This window comes from Epinephelus moara, chromosome 22, assembly GCF_006386435.1.
Source record: "Epinephelus moara isolate mb chromosome 22, YSFRI_EMoa_1.0, whole genome shotgun sequence".
NCBI lineage: Eukaryota > Metazoa > Chordata > Actinopteri > Perciformes > Serranidae > Epinephelus > Epinephelus moara.
This window is the reverse complement of record NC_065527.1, coordinates 20,896,653-20,923,829: the sequence shown is the minus strand read 5'-3', so window position 1 is coordinate 20,923,829 and position 27,177 is coordinate 20,896,653. Positions and strand designations below refer to the sequence as shown.

The following is a 27,177-nucleotide window of genomic DNA, read 5'->3' as shown; positions in this document are numbered from 1 at the left end:
ATTCATTTTACTATCAGTCTGCTCCTGGTGAAACAAGAAGCTACTTTTCATTCACTCATAATAGAGTGTTTACTCTCAAAAACGTGCCATTTTGTCTGTGTCGGTATCAACTGTTATGACGCTTCTATATGTGTGTGGGTGAGAATATGAGGCAATACGTCAGATTATTTTGTATGTGTGTTTCCATCACATCCAGTTGCTCATGACTTTACCACTACATTTTTCCTTTCTCCTTTTTATGTTTCACATTTATTTTTTGTGACTAGAGCACAGAGACTCTTCAGTCTTTAGTCGCAATATCTCTCACTGTCTCTTACGCACAGACAGGTGCAAAAACGCACACACATTTGGCAGCACAGAAGACAGTTTCGGGACATTTACACCCACGGAGAAACATGTAAACACAAAGGCTGCTGACTGCAAAGCAGTGCATGCACACAAACACTTCAGCATTCCCAGGCTGTTGGTGATATTCCCATGAAAAATAACCATATTCCCAGCTTTGGGAGGCAGATGGCAGGGATAAGTAGTGCAGAGAGAGAGATAGAGAGAGGTAAACAGAGACTGGATGTGTGCGTTATGGTGCAGTGCTGCTGCAGTGCAGAGTACGGGGGGGCACATGTGTATCAACGTGCACTAGCGTCAATGACAAATCCCTTACTCCATAACCAGAGCTTATATCACCATACTGACTGGTATGAACATGACATAATATACCTGCTGTGCACCCATAAGTGTACTCTCTCAAACACACACACACATTCACGCACGCACACAGGCACGCACACACAGGCATGTACATATATCTAAACACTTATGAGAACCTCCCGCTGCCAGCTCTAAATTGATCTCCCATCTCCACCTCACCTGAACCTCACAGCTGCCACCTCTCAAAATAGAAGTTAAATGACTTCGATCACTTTATGCTCTGGCTGTCAAGGCTGATAATAGGACAAGAACACACAAATGCCAGCATTGTTTCTGAGTCAGAGACACGACTCTGAAGGCATTCAAGGTCAATCTGTCACTATACTGAGAGGCTGATCAGGTTTAATGAATGTCTGCTGCAATAACGGTAGAGGCTCTGTGGTTGGTATTATCAACATCCAGCCCCATTATCCACCTACTTTTCAAATGCACTCTGGTTATCCACCTTGTTGTGACATATTAACTATGTACTGGAGTAATGTTGGGTTTTTTTCGCCAATGAATACCAAGTATGATCAGATCAGATCATTCTTTTACTCATAAACTGAGACTTCAGAGAACAAAAAACATTGTATCGTTTTCTTTTCAATATCAACTGAAATTTGCGTAAAATTTGCATTTCGCAGCTGCAAGTCAACAAGTAGATAAGTAGTAGATTAGCAAATATATCTAAGGGTGACTCTAGTGCATTAAAAACAAAACCGCTTCACTTGGTTAAACAAGCCAGAGGGCAAGTTAATTTGGGAAACCATTATGCTGACATTAAGCCTGTTGCACATTATACAGCTCAGATCATAATTACTAGGTATGGGGAAAAAAACAACATTCATATCACCCAACGACTGCAGCTGTAGGCTACATATGGTAATTTCTCACAGCCATGACATCGTCTACAAAATGGCTGCAAAGCAATCAACGCAGGAGGTTACATCTAAATAAAATCCTATGCTAACTCTAATTTTGAGTATTTAATTAAATAACTTTAACTTGATACTTAACCCCTGCAGATAATTTAAAAAATGGTGTGACTACAGGGCTAGGAAGGGGGTGTAACCATCTTGGAATTAGGGATGGGCATTTTAAGTTATTTCCATTTTCAAGTACTCGCATGAAATTATTGTACAGTACTCAATACTAGAAAAAAATCTAACATTAGAATAGGAATGCTAATGGGCAAAAAATGGTGAACAAGCACAAATAAAATTTCATTTATTAAAGCAACCAGGGTGCAGTTAGCCCATTAAACCATAAATTCAAAGTTCACATAAGAAAAATTAACAAACTTTCTGTTGCTGCCATTACACAGGTTAGACACAGCACTAAAGGCCCTAAGACATCAAGCCGACGGTCGGCCGTCGACCAAAGTCGGCCCATCTGTGAGCGTCTGTCGGCCTAGTTTTTGCGGTGTTTCCCGCACCATCGGCGGAGCTAGTCAGTGAAAGAGATCACTCTGATTGAATGTTTAGGTTTTATTCCCTCGCTCCTGTAGCGAGTGAATCTGCTTGTAGTAAAACTGGGGCTAACCGGTGCTTCCTCCTCAGGCTCTACTTCACTCAGCTGCCTGACAGATCCACTGCTTCTTCCCACTTTAACCTGAATAACAAACCGGAGCTAGCTGGCAGCATGACGGTGGGACGCACAGCCAGTTAGCCTCCGCTAGTCTCTGAGCTAGCCCCGGCTTTCCGTTTGAATCCAAACGGAGAGCTGGGACTAGCTGGGAGCAGCTGGCGCAGCATGACGGAGGGAAGCACAGCCAGTTATCCTCCGCTAGCTTCCCATCTAGCCCTGGCTCTCCGTTTAGATCCAACCGGAGAAACAAACTGGCTTGTTATTCAGGTTAAGATGAGTGAAGCTGAGTGAAGTGGAGCCTGCGGAGGAAACACCGAGACCGTCTGAATGTAAGAGCCAGTGGAGGTGCTGCGGTGCTCGGCTGCACAGATAGGTAACACCTCGGCTGTCAGGATGTACCACTCTGTCACTCCGCTCTCTCTCACGCAGGCGCAGAACGTACGTGCTACTTGGCCGTCGGATGTAGTCTGTGTAGTGTGTTCAAATGCAACTGACACAGGGCGACGTGAGGCGACGTAGACAACGCAGCAGTTGGCTTTCGTCGCCGCTAGTTCTTTGATGTCGGTTTGGTGTGTCCGCACCTTAAAAGAACCATTTCCGAGCCATTCACCTCCCGCTCAGCTCAATGTCTGCCAGGTTAGCTCAACTCAACACCACAGCAGCAGCTAACATCCGACACCAAGCTATTTAACAATCCCCAACAAACTCACACCAAGACCGAAATGGCTCAACTCTGTGGTTAAACCTGTTAATAACCATTAGGTACAGTTTGCCATGTGATGCTAATAGTTAGCCCTTTCATTGTGTGTGTGGGCAGACTCTCACCAACTGTCCCTGTCATTGGGCTCACACTCCCACAGCAGCTATCTCCAATGTGTCTTGTGATAAACAGAGGGCGACAGCAGGGCACAGAGGCAATAAGCGAAGCAATGCGCTGCAAGCAGCTCTACAATGAAAAAGATTAAACCTCTTTTAAGGTTATAAATATAGTAAAGTCCTGTTTATAAACAAAGCCTTGTAATTGAAGGAATACTCATATCCAGATTGAGCACTCAAATACTAATAGCCATGCCGGACAGCTGGTTTTCTCACTATCCTAAATCTTTTAATATTGTTTGATTGCAGTATTAGATCTAATAAATATAAAGGCAGGGTTCCACTTTAAGGATATTATTATGAATTTTTAGCCTCAGTGTCAGCATTGGGACCCATTATCTACTGTAAACTTGACCTAGCTTCTCTGTTTTGAGGAAAACTAGCTTTAAAAAGGAGTCTGAATGCCACTGTAGTGTTTATGTTTAAATATAGTTTCTACCTTTAAGGTTCAGGACACCTGTGTAGGTTAGAAGTTCCACAGATAAGTCACTACCTGGAGAAAGAGAAACGAAGTTGCTGGTACTAAATAGCACAGTGTTCCTACAGTTAAACACAAGTTAGACTTTTGAGGATTTCTGAAACGCCATTGGAACTAATCTTAACATAAGTTTTATGATAATTAAAGAAAAAAGCCAACATCAGTTACTTAGGGTCAGGGACAATCTTGTCCAAATGCTTATTGTAACATAAAACATGGATTTTCTTGTCTTGCAAAGATGAGGGATGCAGGGACGAGGGAACAGAGCGAGTTTTCTGAAATTTGGCTCAGGTTGAAACAGGCTAAAGAAACATGCAGCTGGTGCAGGCATAACACCAGCAAAAATAAAGAAAGAGAGGAGGCGTGAGGAGGGGACTCTGTGTGTTATCAGCTAGCTTTGCAGCCAGTAATAGCCCAGTCATCCTTGTGTTTATTTTTAGCCCTGGCTAATAGGCTAGTTAGTTAGCACTCTGACCGGCCCACATACACACTGCAGTCAGTTCACACACACACACACAGCAGGTAGCACAACACAACACAGCTAACTGCTTTTCCTTTTTTTATTTTGAAGCTGTAAAAGATTGTAATTAAAGTAATCTTGCTTAAAATACTGGGAAAGTGTCATCTTCAGCTTCAACTTACTTAACTACTTAAATAAACAAGATTTGACCTGGGGTGCCCAAACAGTTGCATGCCACTGTACATTAGCTACAAGCTAAGCTACTGCTACAGGTTTCAGGCTAAACTAGCAACTCTGTGTCACAGTAGCACAAACCCCCTGTGCAGGCAGGTTGAAGGTGACTAGAGCTTCATTTATTTTAACTATATACTTACAATATAATAATATTACTTTGTAAGCACTGTTTGTGGACACTAAAGTTACACATACACACACAAACACACTGTTACTTAGATCCACCTCCTGCTGATCTGAGCCTGTCTAGACAGTTGATGTCATGTAGTTTCTAGTGTCTCCTAAATTTAGTATCATTTTTATGTCATCTGATAACCCAGAAGCTTTTTTCCCATCTAGCATTGCTAGCAGCTAATGATCCCAGACTCCTAATGTAAAAACAGTGTGTTAACTCCTGCAGGTCTGAATGTGTGAGGCTGGATACAGTGAGGTTTTGACAAGCTGCTGACAGCAGCCTTGGCCTGCTTCTACACCGGAGTCACGTTACTGGCTGTGTGTCACCCTCACCACATAACCACACGCACACAAATACACACACACACACACACACACACACATACACAGGACTGTAACTCACCACCTCAAACGTCATCGGTGCCCCCTCTGACTACAGTACCCCCTACCCAACATCACATTACTGCACCCCCTGCCTGCATCCTGTCTCTCTGACCCTGGGGGCCTGCCCCCTTTTAGACGGACTGTGTGTGTGTGTGTGTGTGTGTGTGTGTGTGTTCGTTTTTGTGTGTGTATGTATGTGTGTGTGCAAGTATCCTCCCCCCTCACGGCCCCCTGAGGCTTTAACCCACAAGGGAGCAGCAAGCCAAACAGGGGATAGAAAAAAGAAACTAAAAGAGCGTGCGAGGAGGTGATACAGATCTACTGGATGTACCTCGCCATTTGTGGGTGTGTGTTTTTTTCTATGCAGCCATCAGTGTGACCAAGCTTCGTCTGTCACACTCTGTCATTTGCCTCGCTCTGATCAAAATAAAAACACAACCCTTAAACTGACTCTAAGTCAGCTCAAACCTCACTAAGACACGCACATCAAACTCCCTCCGCTCACCACATGAACCGAATTAAAGCAGCTGAACACCAATGCACCAAAAAAGTGGTGATTTCATCTCATAACGAACATTTTTGTTTCACACCAGCTTGTTCAGAACAAGCCTAAAGCATTATAACTGCCTGCACAGACCTGTTCTGGATCACACAAGACCTCAAGATGTTAAGTTTTAACCCCACCCCCACATCAAATGGAATATTCCACAGTAGAGCAGACACACACAAACACACACTCCTCACGCATACACTCATACGAGATGCTGATAAAGGCCAACTGACATTAGCTGCATCAAACTGCTTGACCACACAGGCAGGTTAAGCTGTCAACAGCAACAAAGTCAAATCATCAATATGTGAAAAAAAACCATGAGCAACAAACTGACACAGAAAATAAATCTTCATGTTATTATTATCGCAGTAACGTCTGAATTAACTTTTTGCTGCAACGCTGCTCAAGCTTGGCATTGGCAGTGCTTTAACCACAGAGGAACTTCTTGTTCGCTATAATTTCCTGTTGTCAAGCTGGTAAAAACAAAACCCACCCATTAGCAATAAAAAGTAACTGTCACAATGGAACAAGAGATGAAAGTTGAGTTTGCTCTGTTGTTTTGTTTTGTTCCTCTCCGCACATGTTGTTTCGGTGTCAAAGCAGGACAGGAATGAGGAATGGCACATGGAACAAATTTAGCTTCAGTTTCGTCACAAACCAAACTGTGTCAAACAGTCTCATCGAACCTGCAGCTTAACATCCCTGTAACTGTCGCCCACAAGCTGCACACAGTAAGTGTCTGATTGAAAACTGGTACGGTGTCAGTGGATGTGTGCCAGCGGCAACTATGCCACATGAAATGCCTTAAATTTGACTACATGAAAAATTTGCCGTGGATGTTTTAGCAAGAATAACATGGTGTCCTTAATTTGAAAAAAAAAATATATATATATGATAGTTACTGTACAAATGAGGATAATTGTATGTGTTCATAACATCAACATGACAACAAACTTCTGTGCTGACTTCTGCAGCCATGACATATGAAATTATTCACACTTCATTATTGTCTATGCTCCACTATAAACATTTTACTACCAGCTGTTCTGCCAGTTAGACACGACCAATATGTTGACCTTTCACAGACTTACAGTACATGACCGTAACCATAATAACCGCCTATAGGTATTGATAGATTAAGCAGATTGTCTATTCTGTATTCGGTTGCTTAGTAACTGGAAATACCATGGAGGAAGAACTGCAATGGCAAAGAGTAAGACCTGAGAATTCTTTGCTTGGACCGACAACTAGGGGATAGCAGCAGCTCAGTCCATAGGGACTTGGCTTGGGAACCAAAGTCACCGGTTAAAGTCCTGTACGGACCAAGTATGGTGTGTGGAGTGGTAGCTGGAGAGGTGCCAGTTCGCCTCCTGGGCACTGCTGAGGTGCCCTTGGGAAGGCACTGAACCCTAAACTGCTCGGGGCGCCTGTCCAAGTCAGCCCCCTCGCTCTGATGTCACTTCACTTAAGAAGTTCAAATACCTTGGAGTAGTGCAGACGCTAGGCATAAATGTAGCAATAGTGAAACATTAAAAACAAAACATATTAACTGTGCAGCCTTGGAATTGGTACTTTCTATGTACAAATCTGCTGAACTGAAACTTTAAATGTGGCGTCTACCTACATTCCAAGATAACTGTCAGTCCAACAATGTTGTAAATCCTTGAAAATGTACAACAATCAGTAAAAGTTACCTTTGTTTTAGTTTGAGCACACCACCCCACAGATAAAACATGAGACAATGAGTAATAAATGAGCTGCGAAAGAAAATGTAACATCAGCAACTTCTACAGAAATGTCAGTTTCAGTCTAGCGAGTGGCTTTCATGTATAATTCAGAGTCTACAACATTATTCCATCAATGCTTTCATCTGCAGCATCCACAACATAATTTTATGATCAAATCTGGCAGCAGGCGGGCTGTGGTGACTCATAATCGTGCTCCACTTTACCAAACGCTTCACCACGATTTAGAGAAAACAACTTTCTCTGAGAATACAACATGCCAAAAACCATGGTGCTCATGGACACAAAGCACAAAAACAATTCAAATATCACATTACAGACCCATAACTGGTCCCCACAAGGACATGATCTAACCATTTGGTGGAGCGTTTAATCTAAAGTGCTTTATGAGAGTGCACATTTCTATATTTGGGAGGCCGCAATAAAACCTGTCACTCTGGCTGGACTCAATCCCACTGAGGGACGAAAAACAAAACAGCCACATAACAAGACAAACAGAGATATGAAAATGTTTCACAGTGCCTCTTATACTAATGCTTGTTTCACTGATATGTGACATTGAGTTTTATCATAAAGTATCAGTCTGTGTTACAGGGTTTATCTGATCCTGTGATAAATAAGCCGTGTTAAAGGATGTTCTTTTGTAGCGCGCAAATCTGCTCAAAAGTGAACAAGTGTGTGTGTCCATTACACTGAGTGCAGTATTACTAACAGTGTTAATGACATTACTGGCACACAGCCAGTCATTGTCTCTCGTCTTTCACCTTGGATACCTGACTAACTGTCTGTCTGTGGAGCCCCTTTCAGATGATAAATACTCTGCCAATTTTGTATGTTTACAGCTAGAGCTGAAACAATGAGTGGATGGAAGATTAATTTGTAAATATTCAATACACCAATAAGTTGTTTTAAAGCCAAAATGTCCAAAAATACACTTTTTTCAGTCTCTCAAATGTGAATATTTGCTAGTTTTCTGTGATATTAAACTGAATATGGATTTTGAAGTGTCAGCTTTGGATATTGGAAAGTGTGATGTACATATTTCACTTTTGGCTGACATTTGAATGACCAACTGGTTAGTCATTTACTTAAAACAACACTTGTCTTCCTGGAAATTTTACACTTTTCTTTGTTTAGGTTAAAATGCTATTAATAAGCTGATGGCACACTAAAATGTAAGTGAATTCCACCAGAGATGAAAACTCATAATTATACCATTCTCATATGGAAATGGATTACATCCGACAATGGAGATCCACTCACTGAGGAGTGAGGGACTGCTGCGTCCTTGTGTTCACTGAGACATGGATGAATGGTAACATATAAGACGCCGGTGTTGAGCTAAGGAGGCTAACACTACACAGAGCAGACAGGGAGGTTGCATCATCTGGTAAGCTCCGCGGTGTATACATAAACAATTCATGGTGCTGTGATGTGAAGGGGATCTCCCAGTTCTCAGGATGTGGAGTTTTTGACTGTGAAATGTCGACCCTTTTCATCTTACTATTGCACTATATCAAACTTATAGGTTCTTTCTTCTATGTTACACAAATTGTTTTTAAATGTTTTTTTCTTTTTGCTGGGGGTATGTAAAAATGTCAGTTCGTTTTTTGTGCTGCGCATAAAAATGACAAATAAAGAAGTTCAGTTCAGTCCATAATGTTATATATGACAACACAGCATCCAGTTGCTAATGGCTAACGTTAGCCTACTGTAGCGTAGCCTCTGAAACATTAATGTTATCTTCTTGTGCGTTTCCACTTACTAGTAACGTTAACATTACTATGTAACGTTAGCACTGTAACCTTATTCTAAAACTCATCAGTCATCACTGACTCCAGTTGAGTTTAAAAATTCCAGGGTTGCATTTGTAATGTTACACTCGCCCTCCTCTTCCATGTATCTAACGTTACCATGCCAACGCCTACGTCTATCATAGACGTAATGAGGACGTAATGGAGGATGGGGTAGTAGGCCTTTGGAGGGAAGTGGAGTTGCAGGAGGAGAAGGATGGGACTTTGGAGGAAGGTGGGAGTTGTGGACGTTCAAATTTTTTCTAAGTGCTGTGTGAAATGCAAGAAAGGTAAGAGTTGCTTTAAGAACTATCTTTCAGAGTAACAGGAAATGAAAATAATCAGTTAAAATCGTCCGTTTTTTCCACTTCCAAATCTGCTTACTCAGCACAAAATAGCATTTCTGAAACATTTTCTACACTGATAAAATAAATACATCTAAATAAAAGCATTCACCTAATCAATTAATGCACACACAAGATTACAAAAGTCCTTGCATATGAAGTAGCAATGTTGTAGCACTCAAGATCAGCTTTGGTCGAAATGCCACTTTCTGAGTGTCTTGTTCCCGCCTCAGACTTGCCCACATTGTAACTCTGTCTTATCTCCACCACAGACAAAGAGGACTTGGAATTTACAAAAGTTCTTGCATATGAAGTAACAGGGTTGTAGCACTCAAGATCAGCCTTGGTCGAAACGCCACTTTCTGACTGTCTTATTCTCGCCTCAGTCTCGACCACATTGTAACTCTGTCTTATCTCGGCCAAAGACCAAGAGGACTTGGAATTTACAAACGTTCTTGCATATGAAGTAGCAATGTTGTAGCACTCAAGATCGTCCTTGGTCTAAACGCCACTTTCTGAATGTCTCGTTCTTGCCTCAGACTTGACCAAATCATAATTCTGTCTTATCTCGGCCACAGACAAAGAGGACTGATTTCAAGATCAGTCGATAACTGCAAGGGTATCACTTTATTTTTTCAGCAGTTCACCTCTGCAATGCCTCTGTAAGACATGTCTCATGGTACACTTAAACATACACACACATACAGGATATGGTAATAAAAGAGGTGAATGAGGAGGAATCTTTTGTTTTTTGTGGGTGTTTTTAGGGGAATGTGGATCTTTCAGATCACTTTGACGAGTGCCTGCGATTAGCATGTTCCACATTTTATTTGAAGTGTGTCATGCAGTGTGTGACTCACACTGGGCTGGTCTTGGTCTTAACTCGGTCTTGGTTTTGGTCTTGAGTACAACACTGCAAAGTAGTGCACAAACCAATTACATGAGACTAAGAAGTGAAGCTTTACAAGCCGTGGCATGACAGTACGATTGAGTCATATGTTAATAGGTAAGGTAAGGTAAGGTAAGGTAAGGTAAGGTAAGGTAAGGGAAGGGAAGGGAAGGGAAGGGAAGGTAATTTATTAATTAAGTGTCATGCACAAAAAGGTGCCCAGCCCACATGACCTTATAAGACACTACAAACACAAACAAGAGCAATAACATACTGCGAGTGAAAGAACAAGTTACAATGCACCTACAGTATGCTGTCTGGACTGATAATATTATATTTCTGTAAGATTTTTGTTTCAATGTGATTGAATACTTTGATTTTTGAGCTATTTACTGGATAGGCCTAACATAACATGCCATTAGAAAAAAAATACAGTGATATTAGGATTTCATTTCCCACCAGACAAGATACACCACATTGCGCATTTGTGTTTATGGCTGCAGACCAGTTGATCAAGACTATTTGGGGCTTTTTTGGACAAAAACAACATTCCAAGACACATAGACAAACTGACAAAAAGTCAAAGGCCCCGTGCCACGCCTATCAGACAACACCAACATCAACACAACGCTAAAACTTCTTGACGTGCCATGTTGGATAAGTGAAAAGTAAATATGAACTGTGACACAATAAGTAAAAGGGAGAGATAATTAAGTGCATGATATCTGGGTGTTTTGTGCACTGGCAAGGGAGACCCAAAGGCAACCAAAGATGCTCCACAACAAAGCAAATCTGATTCGCTGCCAGTCTTCTCTGGCATCCAGTCAGCTCTCTGGTATTTTAATTGGAGAGTGGGAAATCAGTTCGTCCTGGGACAGGATGAGTCGGTGAAGATGAGAACAAAGATTGGACAAAACCCAAGGTGATGTCTTAAGAGAGGAGCTTCAATATTTGATTTAAGAGCAACATTTCTACCGCAGGATAAAATGACTTTGGGAGATAACTTTGGACAAAGAAAACTTTGAGGACTGAAAAATTGGCTCGTAGTGCAGATGTTTCACAACAACTCATTGATTGAGTATTTGAGCAGGCAGTCAGATTTATTGCTTCTTTATTAATAGGTTACCTTTGCCAAGGAGGTCATGTTTTGGGGGCTGTTTGTGCGTCTGCATGTTTGTCTGTCTGTTTGTTTGTTTGTTTGTCTGTCAGAGGGATTACGGAAAAACTACTGACCCGATTTTCATGAAACTTGGTGAAAGGGCGTGGGCCAAGTAAGAACACAGTCAGTGTTGGAGCGGATTCAAATCCCTGGGCAGATACAAAAATTGTATTTCCCTTTGATTAAACTAGCATTATATGCACACAGTGCTCACCTTGGGCATCACAAGCACAAATTGAGCTGAAAAGGCATGAACCAGCCCTACTCTGCCTTGGATTGGCGAACCCTGATATTCTTACCCTCACCAATCTCACTACTCATGCTAAAACCTAGCCAATCCAACCAAAGAAGGCAGCAAGTACTTGCAAATCAGAGGAAGAAAAAGCCGGGTCATGCCTTTGCCTTCCTAGGAAAAAAAAGTTGGCGCCCTATGGGTCCTGCATCCATGGGTTGGGTCAGCGTTATCAGCATTAGGAGTCGTATGAGCACTACTAGCTAGCCAGTGGGACATGGCCATGAGTGTCACTACATTCTCTGCCATTACCCAACTATATCTTTACACAGCAAAAAGTGGTTTGCTGCATAGGCTAAGGTCTGAGCTGTCCCAATACCCTTCTAGTACTTTCATTGTTTTCCGAAAGGTTCTTGCTTGTCCCACTTTTCCAGTCTGGCTGCATTCCTATTTCTGCGAAGGCGAAGAGAATTGTTTCCTAACGCGTAATTAAACAGATCTATAAAGAGGATTTCACACCTCCAAATGAAAAACCCAGGGTCAAATACCAGCTCATTGTTCTGCTCTGACAGCAGTAATTAGAGGTACAGGAGTGTAAAAATCTCTGACAAAGGCCAGTTGTTTTCCACATAAAGTACTCTGGGACCACAGATGACCTTTATTGGTAAATAGGCCACTAAACGTCCGGGAGAAATGAAAGATACCAGAGTAAACAAGGAAGTTGGTGTTGTTTTTTTCAAATTTAACATGAGAGGTATTATTAAGATGATCACAGTAATGGAAAAATCATGTTGAAAGCCACTTTATCAAACACTTTCTTTTTCACCTTAACGGATCGTTTTAATGTTTTGGTTATTGACAAAAGTACTTTGAAATCAACTAAAAAGCCTTTTAACTGTCATCAGACTAATCTGACCACAGGGTCCATTTAGCAGCTGTTCTGGAGCCTTCATAGGATCATATCACTTGATCTTCAGCAGATAGAGTCTGCCCAGCTGTTATGGAGTCAAATCCCCATTTTTCTGGGCACTTTCTCAGGACTTCTTCATTCTTGACCTTGACAATTGTAATCAGCGGTAAAAGGCAACACTGGCAGGCACTGAAGAGCTACTAAATGGACGTTGTGGGAGACATTTTCATCAATGCTGTTTCCAAGGTCAAGAATAAACTGTTTCTGAAATTCACAAGTGATAACATGAATACCAGTCTGTTTTCTTTTTAAGTTTGATGCATTTTTGTAAATTTAGAGCTTTCTTGTGCCTATTTAGCCCCTTTCCCACTGGATAAAAATGAACACCCACTAACATCTGGCTTTTGTCTTTAGTGGGAAAGGTTACTATCAGCATTCACTCCTGGGACAAATGACTCTGCAACAGTCAAGGGTATCAGCTCCAGCTCTGATTAGCAGTGATGGAAACATAACTCCCAGGTGGCATGCTACTTTTCGCCCCTTTTTCATCCAAGCAGCTCCTGAACACCGTTCCAAATTAGTCATCACCAATTTGAAAGAGAGATTTATTAAGTAGCACATATAAAAAAGAGGTAACCACCACACTTTTTAACTGGCCTCCATGCTGCTTTCTACCATTTACTACTCCTTTCTACTGTTTTCCAGCATGTTTCTGACATCCATCATGAAACACCAGAAAAAAACAGGAAGGCATACTCATCTACTCACAATGGGAAAGAAGTCTATTACCTATTTTTAAAAACACATTTAAATAACTTGCATATACGTGCTAATTTGGTTGGAGTAAGTGGTACAAGTGATTAGCTCAAACCATCTGGAACTAACTACAGAGTTGACGAGGCTTCTGGGTGCGACATGGAGCTCAAGCCAAAAATGGAAACAAGATACAAATGAGGAAGACGGGAGACGAAAGAAACGGGGGAAAAAAAGAGAAGTGGAGGACAAGACAGAGTGGAGGAGAGCTGTCAGGGGGGCAAGCAAACAAAGTGGAAAGTCTCTATTCTTAGAAGACGTTTGTGTTATTGACAATCTCTCTGGCTACAGACAGCATCTGTGTGTGTGTGTGTGTGTGTGTGTGTGTGTGTGTGTCCTCTAACTCAAAGCCAGGGCTAAATACAGTACAGTCATCTGATATTGACTTTGATAACGGCCCTCCACAAAGAGAAAACCAACCAGCCATGCATGAAGTGTTGCTGGTCGCCTCAAAGTAAACAAACAACTGCCTGAAGATTCCCAACCACACACACCCACACACACCCACATCCACACACACACACACACACACACACACACACACACACACACACACACACACCTACCTACCTCTTGGACCACAGATGAATCAAAGTGTAACATCTACTTTCTGTTTTTCTAGATATCAATGTTGTGTGGTGTTTTTTTTTACCCACCTAGAAAGTAAACATGCCAGATCTTTACACTCTTCGCATCTGAAATTTGCCAGTTGGATCAAAAAGATTCAGGAAAAAAAGTAAACAAGCAGCAACCTGTCGTCTTTTACTCCCAGCTGTTAAACGGTATGACTCCAAACAACACAACGGCATTTATAACTGCAACAACTATGTGTGTGTGTGTGTGTGTGTGTGTGAGTGAGAGAGCGAGAGAGAGAGATCTTGTAGCGATAAGGGGGGCTGTCAATAGCACTGATGTAAGTAAGACAACACACACACACACACATAAACATACAGTCTTGCTCTCTGATCAGAGGTGAGAAAACATACTCACTCTTTTTCTTTCTTTCTCTCTGGATTTGTGTACAAAAACTTCACACCAGTAGGAAGTGGGTTATCTACGCACAGGATCAGGGCTCAAGATACAAAGCCAGATTAGCTGTGTGTGTTTGCATGTGTGCGATAGACAGAGAAAGGCAAAGATAGTGAGAGAGTGTAAAAGAAACAGTGTTAGGCAGGCAGTATTCCTTAAAGGTATACCAAAAGGGATTTTCCTGAAAAAACAAAAAAAACATGGACCCACTAGGAACGGGTCAGTGGCAGTGTATTTTTCTGCAGAGATTCTGCATTTGCCTGTATTTTCTTATTTCATTCTTATTTTCTGTGTTGGGGACATTTATGGGTGTGTACCGCCACAACTCAAAAAAGGTAGTGATTCATAGTTGTCCGACGCTGTAACATACCCAATTGGCCTACATCATTGTGAGCGTACACTCATGCAGTACTGTGTGTCCCACAGCAGTCACACCTCCAGGTGGCGGTGGAGTTTTTTTGCCACTGTGCTTAGTTTCTGTGGAGTTTGATTGGTTCGACTAACATGTCTAAAACAGACATAAAACATAGCTTAATAGCAACAATATTAAACACAAGTACAAAATTCAGCTCACGAACAAAACAGCTGTCTTTTCCGAGACACGTTTTCTACACAAATACAACACAACGTAACTAGCGTTAGCCTCTAATATTTTACAGAGTTTCCACTCCTCAAATGAATCCAGGATAAATCACACCCAAGACTTCAAATGCTATTTTGTGGGGGCTTTATTGTCTTTATAATTTATTGTTTCTTGACTATGAAATAAAAGAAAATGGTTTTCAATTTACAAAAATAAACAGGAGGTCTGCGACGTGTAGTTACATTTCTGTGGAGGTGCACGTCTGCAGGCGTGCTGTGTTTACACAGCAACTTGCGCGAGTTGCAGACTAACTGACCACGGTGAGAAATGACGCTATAAAAGTGAAGTAAATTACGTCTTTTCAAGTCAATTTTGCATGCCGCGGCTTCAGGGCACTTGGATTACGACGGACGAGCCGTTCTGACGTTTTTGAAATGCATTAGCGGAGTTCTGTTACATTTTCAAAATGATTTTGGACATGGGTTCCATGTACTTCAAGTGTATGGAAAAATCACATGGGTTCCATGTACTTCAAGTGTATGGAAAAATCCTGCTAGCTGTTATCCTCCGATACCCCGAACGAGTTTTGTGGATTAAAAAACTACACTAGACTTCTTGTCGGCATGAGGGTCAGTAAATACTGTCTGTATTTTCATTCTAAAGTGGTCATTTCCTTCATCGAAGAGACACAACGCTAAAAAAATGCTGATATACCGAGGAAAAACGCCAAATGAGAGTGAATCTGGGGGTGTTTTTTTTTTTCAAACAGTAACCAAAAATCGTGCATAGAATCAAATTTGGTAAAATAATGGGTGAAGAAACAAAAAGAGAAACTCCATTTTGTGACACTTAAACTTCTGGCCAAAAAAAATTAGCCTGGCTCAACTTTTGCTGCAGCACAATGTGACATCATCCGGCAAGCAGTAGCATTAGCCAATCAAATACATGCAAGAGCACATTTCTTCCCATAGTGGTTTATTTTGGAGATTTTTGTTAAGCATTGTAGTCTTTACTGGACAGTTCTGCCAATAGAGAGAGAGAGTGAGGACTCTAACCAGGGATGTGGAGGTTGCATGATAGATGTCTTAAATCTCCTCACAGCAGGATGCCTTTTTGTTATAAGGAACCTGCAGGTTGCGTCGCCTCCCGTTGCGACTCTCAGGCTTCATCGTGTGGTGTGGAAACCATTAAACAAACAGATCTGGAGCTACAGTGAGTACACTAGCACAGTATTCCACAGCAGTCTGACAAAATGCCAAAGTCAATTTGGAATATGAGGCGTGTTTTGTGTGTTTGAGCCACAATTCAACCTCTTGTAACAACCATATTCAAAGCAAAAATCCCACGCTAAGTTGTCAAAATGGTAGGTTTCTCTGTGTGCAATACATGTAGAGGATCTAGTTAAGATCCTTGAAGCAAACTACAATATTATTTACATGTTGTTTATGGAAATACAATCCAGTTCTGCATGCAAAGTATCAAAATATTTGTATACGGGCAGATGATCAAAAGCCATTCTCTAGGAATGTATGCATATGGCGGCGTTTGCTCTGTTTGCACAACATCTCTGCAAATCTATGTTTAAGTTCACGAGTCTCATGTGACTATCTGCTCGTGACACGGCTGTATTTTGTAGGTAATAACCCGATGCTGACTCAGCACCAGTTGATAGTCAGCAAGCAATCCATCAAGAGGAAGTCGATTGCTTTCACATCAGCTGAACCGCCGTGTCTGAGGCATGCAAAACCTGAAACTCAGGCGGCATAGCAGCATGTCGAAAACAACAGGGTGACACAAAGAGACAGATTTTTAAGGAAGACGTTTGAACAATATGACCATGCGTGTGTATGTGTGTGTGTGTGTGTGTGTGTGTGTGTGTGTGTGTGTGTGTGCAAACCAAGTCCCTGATCAGATTGCCACATGCTGCACATCTTATTCTCTTTGTTTTGCTCGTGCTGGTTGTGGCTTTAAGCAGAAACATTACACTTGAAAGCAAACAGAGGAATAACATCTGGTGGCCATTTACATCAGTCTTTGGGATCTCTGTTTTGTTTTTGTGCAGATTCACTCCAACACACAGCAGAATAACAGACACAAGGAGGAGTGGCACAAAGAGTTAAGGGCAAATAAAAGAACTGGGTGCTTTCGGATTTGTGTTTGTGCATGTGAGACTCACCAAAAGGCCTTGAAAGCTTCATAAATGTCGCTGAGACATAGACGTTTTGGTCCAGGCTGCAATGTTGAGCCCTGCAGTCGTACCTGAACGCACACAAAAGCAAAGAGTTAAGTCTCAGCAAATCACCACAGTGCACACAGACACACAAGTGAAGTAACACTGCAAGGGCTTAAGTTTGGTTTCAATGCTGGGGGGGGGGTAGCCTCTATTATACTGTACATTAGATCAATACAGCACCCAACAACACAGCAAATAAGCTTGTCTGGTCTCACTCTCTCATGCACAAGAGCATGCTAATAGATCACTAGCTGCCAATAAACAAGAAAACACACGAACCAGCAAAACACTTAACGCTAAGTCTCTCTCACAACACTCCCTTTGCACCAGTGATTTGATGGAGCTGCAGTCGTCCAACACAGATATATTTAAACCAAAACTGTATGCCCAATCACAGGAATGTGTGTCCAATCCTTCAGTAGATTAGCAGCATCAAATGGATGTACATTAAAAGGTCCTCCAAGCTCAATAAAACACAACTTTTACATGTTTTCTGACGTCAGAGAGAAGCAGAGGCTCTGTTGTTGATTTAACACTGACATTGTTGAATGAGTGTGCAGTCATTTTCTGGATAAATCAATTAAACGCTCACATTCTCAGCACAGTCATGTCTTGAAATTGCTTGTTTTCTTTGACTAACAGTCTAAAACCAAAAGATATTTAAGTCAGAGATAGAAATCACAAAGAAAATCAGCAAATATTCACATGTAAGAAGAGTCTTTTGGTGCTTTTGCTTGAGAAATTACTTAAACGACACTATTTCATGGAGCTGCAGCCGTCCGAAACATACGTTTAAACAAAACTGAACGCTGAATCATCACAGGAATGTGTGTAGAATCCTTCAGTGAATAAGTAGCATCAAATGGATGGACATTAAAGGTCATATCAGCAAAATAAAACATGATTTTTAAATGTCTTCTGACAGCAAAAGGCTGGAGGAGCTCTGTTGTCGATTTAACACTGACATTATCATTTTACAATGCAGTTTATTTCTGGATAAATCAATTAATCGCTCGCATTCTATCACAGTGATGTCTTGAAATTGCTTGTTTTGTTTAACCAACAGTCTAGAACCAAAAGATATATAAGTGAGAGATGGAAAACACAAAGAAAATTAGCAAATATTCACATGTAAGAGGCTAAAAGCAGAGGTTTTTTGGTACTTTTGCTTGAGAAAATACTTTAACGGCACTCTGTCTTTGCAGTAATTGCATGGAGCTGCAGCCTTCCACAACAGATATATCTAAACCTTACATTTACACTGAAGTCTGAACTACAGGGTGGTGGCACCAACAACCTTTACAATGAAAACAACAGATGAATAGTTGATTGCAAGTGGAGGACACACCTCATATTAATACTGAGTTAATTGGCCCAGACACCAAACATACCACTTATATTTTTGTTTTAACCAGTCACATGTGTGAAGCTGCTCCTTCCTGATTAACCATAACAAATGCAGTGATGAAGGAAATGAAGCTGCTGTCCAAACTGCAGCCCTGACACTGTTTTTGTTTTTACACCTTCTTTACATTTAAACACCATTCAGCAACCATTCATATCAGCACTTTATAATCAGAGCAGCCTAATTATGCAAGCTGACCTGTGTCGGGCTGTCTGCACCTCCACCCGCTCCTCTCTTTTTGTTTTTAACACAGGCCTGCACAAACTACTGTAAATGCCTCCCCCTCCTCCTCCTCCTCCTCCTCCACCTCCTCCTGCTCTCTCTGCAGCAGCAACCTGAGATGCTGTGTATTCCGCCTCCCGGAGCCGACCAACCTCGGCTACAAAATGTTTAATATCCGTCCCCTCTCGTCGCCGGTGTTTTCACCGGACACGGAGCTCACCTCGCCGGGTGGTGTCAGCCCCTGGCTCCGTGTTTCTGTCCGCTCAGCTGTCGGACGGTCGCTCGTCTCTGCAGCGGCTTTTGTTGCATAGGTTGTCCGCTACTCCTGCAACTGAAGCCAAGGTTTTAAATACGCCTTTAAAGGAATATCTCTCGGAAGAAGAGACGTAGCGCTGACTTCCGTCGACGTCACGGGTGATTTGCATAAAGGGGCGGAGCCGCGGCGGTGGTATACAAAGAAGCTGAGAGGCTGAAATTTTAAAGGTGAATGCCGTAAAAATATTTAGTCACATAAAGTCAATAAGTACGTTTATCCAACTACAATGTTGAAGTGTTTGTTCTTTATTTGAGTATATTAATTGTATAATACTACTACACTAGGCCTATATTTCAGAGTGGAATCTTACATATTTAATTTAATTTAATTTAATTTAATTTAATTTAATTTATTTATTTAATGTAATTTTTCCTTACTTTATTTAATTTTATTTTATTTTACATTATTTAATTTTATTAACTATTAACATAAAGCTGAGGCAAGACAGAAAACAAACTGTATCACCTGCTATTTGGATTTTATTCGCTCATATTGTTTAACTGGATTGTATATGCTTAATTTGTATATGTTTAATTGTATTTTACCACACTATCATATGTTTTTAACTAGTGTACATATTGTATTAGCCTATCTTTATTATTCTAGGATGCCTAATAACATCAGGCAAAGGGACATGCCAATGAAAAGCCTTTCAGCTAACTCAGGTCCATTTTGTAGGCACTGGTTTTACTTCCTCACTGTTCGAGGGTCTAACAGCCCCTAATGCTGTATTTGTAAAATAATAATAATAATAATACCTTTTCATTTATGTATAAACCCCTAAATACATTTGTGAATCCTTTTGTGTGCATTAATTCATGGTGATACTGATCTGACCCCATACATTAGAGCCCATTATAGAAAAGTATTCAATCAATCAATCAATCAGTCAATTTTATTTATAAATCCCAATATCACAAATCACAATTTGCCTCACAGGGCTTTACAGCATACAACATCCCTCTGTTCTTTGGACCCTCGCAGCGGATAAGGAAAAACTCCCCCCAAAAAAACCCTTTAACGGGGAAAAAAACGGTAGAAACCTCAGGAAGAGCAACTGAGGAGGGATCCCTCTTCCAGGACGGACAGACGTGCAATAGATGTCGTACAGAACAGATCAGCATAATAAATTAACAGTAATCCATATGACACAATGAGACAGAAAGAGAGAGAGAGAGACAGAGAGAGAGAGAGATGCAGGACAGACGGTAATGACATTAGCTTACAACAACATTAATGAAAGTAACAATATTATAGTTATAGTTCTGGCTACTGTGGTACAATATGTTGAAAGTATATATTAATATCTGGCAGTATACATGTGTGACAATAATCATATGTGTATAATAACAGTAGAAGTATGACTAATGACTAATGATAACAGCAGCAGCAGGAGGCATCTGGCAGGACCACGGCAGCAGCACAACCACACACGTCACGCTGTCCAGGCACCGCTGCAATATGAGTTAACCTGAGAGACAGTGGAGCACAAAGGCTCCGGAGAAGAAGCCGAGTTAGTGACATCCAGAATAGCCGAGTTAGCAAGATGCAGTAATAGGACACGGTGTCTGCCTCCCGGACCGTAACAGGAAGATGATTCCACAGGAGAGGAGCCTGATAGCTCCGTAACAGGAAGATGATTCCACAGGAGAGGAGCCTGATAGCTGAAGGCTCTGGCTATTGAAATGTTAACCCCACCCTTAACACTTACCTGGATTTGGGAGTGTTAGTGTTGAATAAAAAGTACTGTTAAAGATGGTGCAGGTCCCAAACAGACCAAAAAAAAAATGTGTTGAATGAGGAATTGATTTTGCAGAATAATGACTATTTATGGTGAATATTACTGTACTACACGTTTCCAACTAGTAAAATATGCATATCATTTTCAAGTCAGTAAATAAAGTCACATACTGTATATATCCATAGTCTTTCTGTCTTTTTGGTTATATTTATTTCAGTTCACTAATCAGTTAATCTATTGATTGTTTCAGCTCTACAATCAATCATGACTCCCTCAGGAAAGACTCCACAGCAGAAACAACTGATCAAAGATCACAAAGGAAAACAGTTCAGTGGTTCATTATGCTCTATAACACAAGTCAGCAATTAAGGTCATAAGGGCCTATTTTTTAACACCTAAACTGGATTTGTATTCTGTTTGTGCAAATACTATTCATTTAATTCTGTTAGTGTGACAGATTTATTCAACTGTTGAAGACCAAACATCAATACGAGAACAAAATGTACAAAAGACAAGCTGTGGTGTAACTTTTTATGTTGTTACCTTGAAAGTCACTTGTTGCAGTCCGTCGCTGTATGCGGTAAAAAGCAACATACTGAAGCTTTCCATTAGTCTGTGAACAGATAATCGGTGAACCTGTTTGGCTCTGCTGAAACTTGAGTGCACTTCTTACTTATAATGTCACAGTGTTGGATGCTCACATTGAACGTGGCTTTAGTTTCAAATAATGGGATAGACTAATGTAAAAAGTGAACAAAATCCTTGTTCAGACTGTTCTACTCTGCTTCCAATTGTTTTTTCTACTTTCGAGACAAGCTGACATCAGATCATGACAGCTTTCTTTATGGTCATATGCTCCAGGTACGCTACTGCAAGTGTTTACATTGAAGTAGTCTACAATGCTACATGTAGCTACATGCTAAAGTCAATGAAACATGTAAATGTGGTTGATGATTTTGTTCATTTCTGGCTGTGTTCAGATCATATTTCTGTTGGAACATGTCCGAATGGAGAGATTTTAGTTTAGAAGCCTTTATTTGTGATTTTTTTGCCGTGGTTCCTTCATCACAAAACCATGGGGATTTTTCCATTGAATTTTGGATTATTGCAAACAAAAAAAAAAAAAAAAGCTCTGTAGCAAACAAAAGTTTCTGATTTTACAATTTTTGAGGCATAAATACAATTACCAGAGTTAAAAAGCTAACATACGGCTATAAACAAACAACAGATGCATGACTTAATGTCCCCACCTCAATGAGGATGTGGGGTATCTACTGACATATTTTATGTGGTGGAACAAAACGTGAAAGTCTCTTAAGCGTGTGTTAACCACAGACCTTCAGGACGAGGGAACTGGGAGTACTAAAATGCTGACTTATATCCAGGTTTTAAGACTCATTCGTGCACCGCTCTATGATGTATATATGATGAGGGTAAAAACACATCTGACCTGATCTCTGTGAGCCCCCCTGCAGCTCAGTGGGGTTGGGCCTCTTGGGGAATGTATGACAGCTATAATTTGCTCATGCCATGTGACATTCCAATTTTAAAAAAAAAAACAGCAAAAAAGAGCGGGCAAATGTGGCAAAACTGCCTCTGAGTGTGTGTTTGGAGATGGGCGGAGCTTGAGTAGTGATGTTTAGTTGAGACTTAAGTGCAGTTTTGGCTTGTGCAATAAACCAACCTTACAGCTGAAGTACACCCATACTTAAAGCTCTGACATGTTATGCAGCTCTGGAATTGATGTTCCCTTGATCTCTCTGAGCTCCCCTGCAGCTCAGTAAGGTTGGGTTTCTTGGGGAATGTATGACAGCTATAATTTGCTCACGCCATGTGACATTCCAATTATCAAGAAGAACAGCAATAAAGAGCAGGCAAATGTGGCAAAACTGATGACACGGGTTGACTTCTGAAACCTAATTTGAGGAGGAACTGATACCAAAACACAGACAGAAATGTGAAGAGACAGAAGAAATAGGTGATGTGAGAAAGGACTGTTTCCTGATGTGATGAAAATAATTTCTTCTGCACATTTAGTCACAGTCAACTGACACTGGGTGCCTGTGACATGAGAACAGCTGTTTCACTTACAGAGGCAGGTTTAACATGTTAACATCCCAAATCTTCATCATCATCTAGACTCTGCCTGTTGTTTGGGAATCTCGTAATTTGAAAGATCATTTGTCTTGTCCAGAAGGATGAGGCGTTCTTCTTCTACCCTGTTTGTCCTGTCTGACATGACCTGCACAAACATTATACCACATGTCAAGAATTTAACCTTTGACTGTTTACATTGAAGCGGTGACATGAATAAATGACCTGTAAGCACTCAGTAACTCCTTTTTGTTTACTAAATAAAGTTTTTGATAATGATGATGATTATAAACACTTATTAAAATACAAAAATAAGCTTGTTGCTGTGAACATGCTTTATATTGTGTAAATCCTACATACATCATCTTGCTGCTGCAAAAATTTACTGAAGCACCAAACTTAAACTACAAACTTAAAACTTAAGGCCGTTTCATAGTCGACGCATGCAACGCGAGCAAGCGACGCAAGCAATGCACTTCCTTTCATAGTCAACACATTGAACACAAGCGACGCGGGCGACACTTGAAATGCAATACATCGCTCACGCAACAGGGGGTAACAGAGTCACCGGTGCATTCCGGCTAGCTAGTACTGCTGTTGAGTGCAGGGCACTAGAACTGTCATATAAATGGGGGTGTGCCTGTACGAGTTCACAAAGTTTTTCCTCCTTGCCCGCCATATTTCATACCTGTTTCTTCTGTGAATAAAAAAAAGTGGTTAATTTCAAGTACGTCGCTTGCATTATCCCCCGCTGGCAACACATGGTATTACATGCATCGCTGCGTTGCGTAAAAAAATGGACAACACATTCTGAGATGCAAGCACGCATCATGGCAGCCAATGCGTCCCAATGCATTCGCGTCTGTGTGCCTTTGCGTCAACTATGAAACGGCCCTTAAACTGAACCTTAAACTTAAACTTGAGACTGTATTGTTTAATTTGTTAATGCGACTTATGTTCTTGCATTTTCCTCTATATGTTGTCTTTCAATGTAAAGCACTTTGAGTTTACGTGTAATGTAATGTGCTTTATAAATAAAAGGGCCTTTGCCAAATGTGTATTAATCCACCGCTGAAAGTAGTCCCCCCCAAAAATGCAGTATTTACTTGTGTTTGAGTAACATTTGCTAAAAACTACAATGCCCAGGTGCTTTAAGAAATTACTAAGCCTGTTTTGGAACTCAACCTACATACTCATGAGCTATTTTATAAGGTCAGCTTGTTACGTTGACGAATATGGTCCTGCATGAACACACGGTTTTCAGTTTTGGTTACTTCACATGAAAAATGGTAATATTTTTCATCCTTCTTTTCTTCTTGGTTTCAAGTGAACAGGGAGAGTTTAACAACATCTGAGTCGTAACGTGATAACAGTCGTGGGGTCGTTTGCTTCTATGTTTCGAGCGCTGTCAATCATGTGTGTGTCAACCACACCCACATGGTCCTTATAAAGCAGGTTAGCTGAGTTTTCCATTGTTAAAGTCTTCATAAATAACACTTAAAGATGTTTTCTCTTCCTTTGATTGCTGCTTATTTTGTCATAATACTGTATATAAAAAAAGTAGATAATATATAATAGATAATTTAAAGATTTTCATCCTCAGCAGGACTAAAAAGGCTGAGACACAGGAAAGTTTTGAGAGATAAACAGTGCTGATGATTTTAATGTTTTAATGGTATTTATTGAAAGTTAGAAAAATATAGAATAATAACAATACAATGTCATTTTGTCAAACTAAAGGTGAGACATCCCAGGTGAATAGGGTAAAAATTTAGATTTATCACCATGTAACTTCCCCAGCTGATTGCTTACAGTAAAACATTTTTTTTTTTTTGTATTACAAATTTTTGTTTAAATATGCAAACTAGGCATTATCTAAGTAAATATGCGCTTGTTGCATACATTTCCAGAACAGAAATCTGAACTAAAACAAACACCTAAATGTGTATTTTGGATGTTTTCACCTGGGGTATCTCACCTTAAACAAACAATGCTGCACTAGCTGCTACAGCACTAATGAAGTTTAAGGAACTTTTATCTCTTATCATTTCTTTTTTCAGCACTTACAGCTGCAGCACAAACTGCAATTGTGTTTTTCCCCCCTCTTAAAAATAACTCCTGCTTCCTGTAAGTAAAAGGAATTAAAAAGAAAAGTGATTACGAGCTGCAGGAGACACAGAAAACAACTTCTCTCTCACTGCAGCTGAAGCGTGAGTGGCTCTGCACGCTGAGAGATTAACTGCTGCTTATGGCTTTATGTAACACAAAAATGTGCAGCGCTCACATACACATAAACAAACAGATTTACAGGAATAAAACTGCACAGAGCTGCACATCCACACATGCAGTGTTTGAAGGACTAAAAAGGGAGGTTGAGCTCAGCCCTGACGTAAACAAACATGCACAGGGAGGTCAGAGGTCAAGCAGCAGCCTTGCAGGGATTCAGTTTTTTGCTCAGACACACCTTAGGCATACCTGTCAACACTGGAACGTAAAAATATGGGTTTTTTTGCCTCAAGCTCTCAAACCACCACTATCCACATACCCCTCATATTTAGACACAATGAATCTGTGATGGAAAATGACTCTATAACTGCGTAACCCATCACTTGTGTTAGCTTTGCTCCCATGATATTTAAAAATGCTTACACAATCAAATACCATACAGGATTTGTTATGTTTGTTTCATTCTGTTCTTACATTTTGGTTCTACATTTGTTCAAGGCTGAGTCGACTTGACGTCTTTGCAGCTGCATGTACCTTCTTTATCAGTTTCCTCCCTAACCTGTCTATAAAGGAGTCCCAGCAAGGATACCTTTGTGTCTACACTCTGCAGACTAACTGGCGCAAAGCATTAAAAGATTGAAACATATCTCTGGTGTTTCAGAAATCTTTATTTCAGATCCTCACACGCAAATAAAACAAGGTGAAGAAGAGGAGGAATCATCCCGTGAAAAACTGCATCTGAGCAGGGTGGACTCTGTCTGTTTTAGCTTTATGCTATATCCTTCATATCACTCTGCCACTCTGCAGCCAGAGCAGACGAAGAAGGAGTCTGAAATGATTTATCAAATCAGTCAACTCACAGAAAATGAACTGGCAACTTGACTGTTTCAGTCCTTTTTTGGATTGTCTGCTTTTCTTTGTCATATATGAATAAAAACTGAAGATCTTGTGGTTTTAGACTGATGGTCGGATAAAACAAGGACTGTGAAGGTGCTACCTTGGCCTCTTGGGAATTATGATGGCATTTGTCACTGGTCCAGTTTTATCTTTAGTCATTACTTCAAGGTCCACACAGTTTGATACATTCATCATCATACTTGGTTTGCTGTCTCTGTCAAGCAGTTGTCCATTAGTCACTCACTCTACCAGGAAACGGCACTTCAAAATGGAAACTCTGTGTGGGAAATTCACTGTACTTAAAAATGAAGTGTGTTTTTTACCAACTTGACACGTTAGCGAGTCACTTGCCGAATGTACCTGGGACCCACTTTTGGATCGTGACCCACTGGTTGGGAAGCACTGTTGTAGAGAAAGCAGTTCATCATTTATGATGCCTGCTTAAAAACAATTAAAAACAGCCTGTTTATATTGATATTGTGGGTTGTGATCTGTGAAAGTGAACTTCCACTCATGTGAGAACATCAACTTTAACTTCTCTTGGTATCAAACTGTACCCTCTTCTGGTCAACTCTGGGAAGTGCAGAACGAGGGGCTGTATCAACCAACTGGAGAAAATCATGTGCGTACAGCATGTAGTTCTGATGGGCACAGTAATACATATATGCCATAAAACTTTAAAATGACTTTGTTAAATTGTTAAACGCTGTATATAGTGGTAGCTCTCAAGCTTTTTTGGCTTGTGATCCCTTAAGGTCAGATAGGCAGTTTAAATTTGGCACCACTGGGTAATAATCCCATAACTTCTGAGCATATCAAGTGGTCTGAAGGAAAACCAGTGGTCCGCAACTCCACTTAGCTGTTTTCAGGCTTTAGCCAATCTAGTCCATGACGGGAGGCTTTTCAGAGAGAGCAGCTGTCAATCACTGTTCATGAACTGCGGTCAAACTGTCAAACCAGGCAGCACTGATCAAATAAGAATCAAGTATTGCTTATTTCAGAAACATGTTTTTGTGTACAGTTTAGCTATAAAACGAGAAAATAGTTTGTGACAGACACAACTGCCATGTTGAAAACAGTCGGGCTGAAATGAGGCACTGCCCACCAGCC

The 27,177-nt window shown here is 40.7% G+C and overlaps 1 protein-coding gene across 2 annotated transcripts in view; it reads right to left on the bottom strand.

The window, feature by feature from the left end:
- Positions 1-19,159, bottom strand: part of LOC126383451 (solute carrier family 45 member 4) — a 70,022-nt gene extending 50,863 nt beyond the window's left edge. The window contains exons 1-2 of one of the 2 annotated variants that reach the window (XM_050033940.1): positions 19,014-19,159; positions 17,110-17,192 (exon numbers count right to left, since the gene is read on the bottom strand). The gene's annotated coding sequence lies outside the window, so the exon portion shown is untranslated. Of the gene's footprint in view, positions 1-10,178; positions 10,198-17,109; positions 17,193-19,013 lie in introns of those variants that run through there. The other variant, XM_050033941.1, reaches the window with a different exon arrangement.
- Between the last annotated feature and the right edge of the window lie 8,018 nt (positions 19,160-27,177).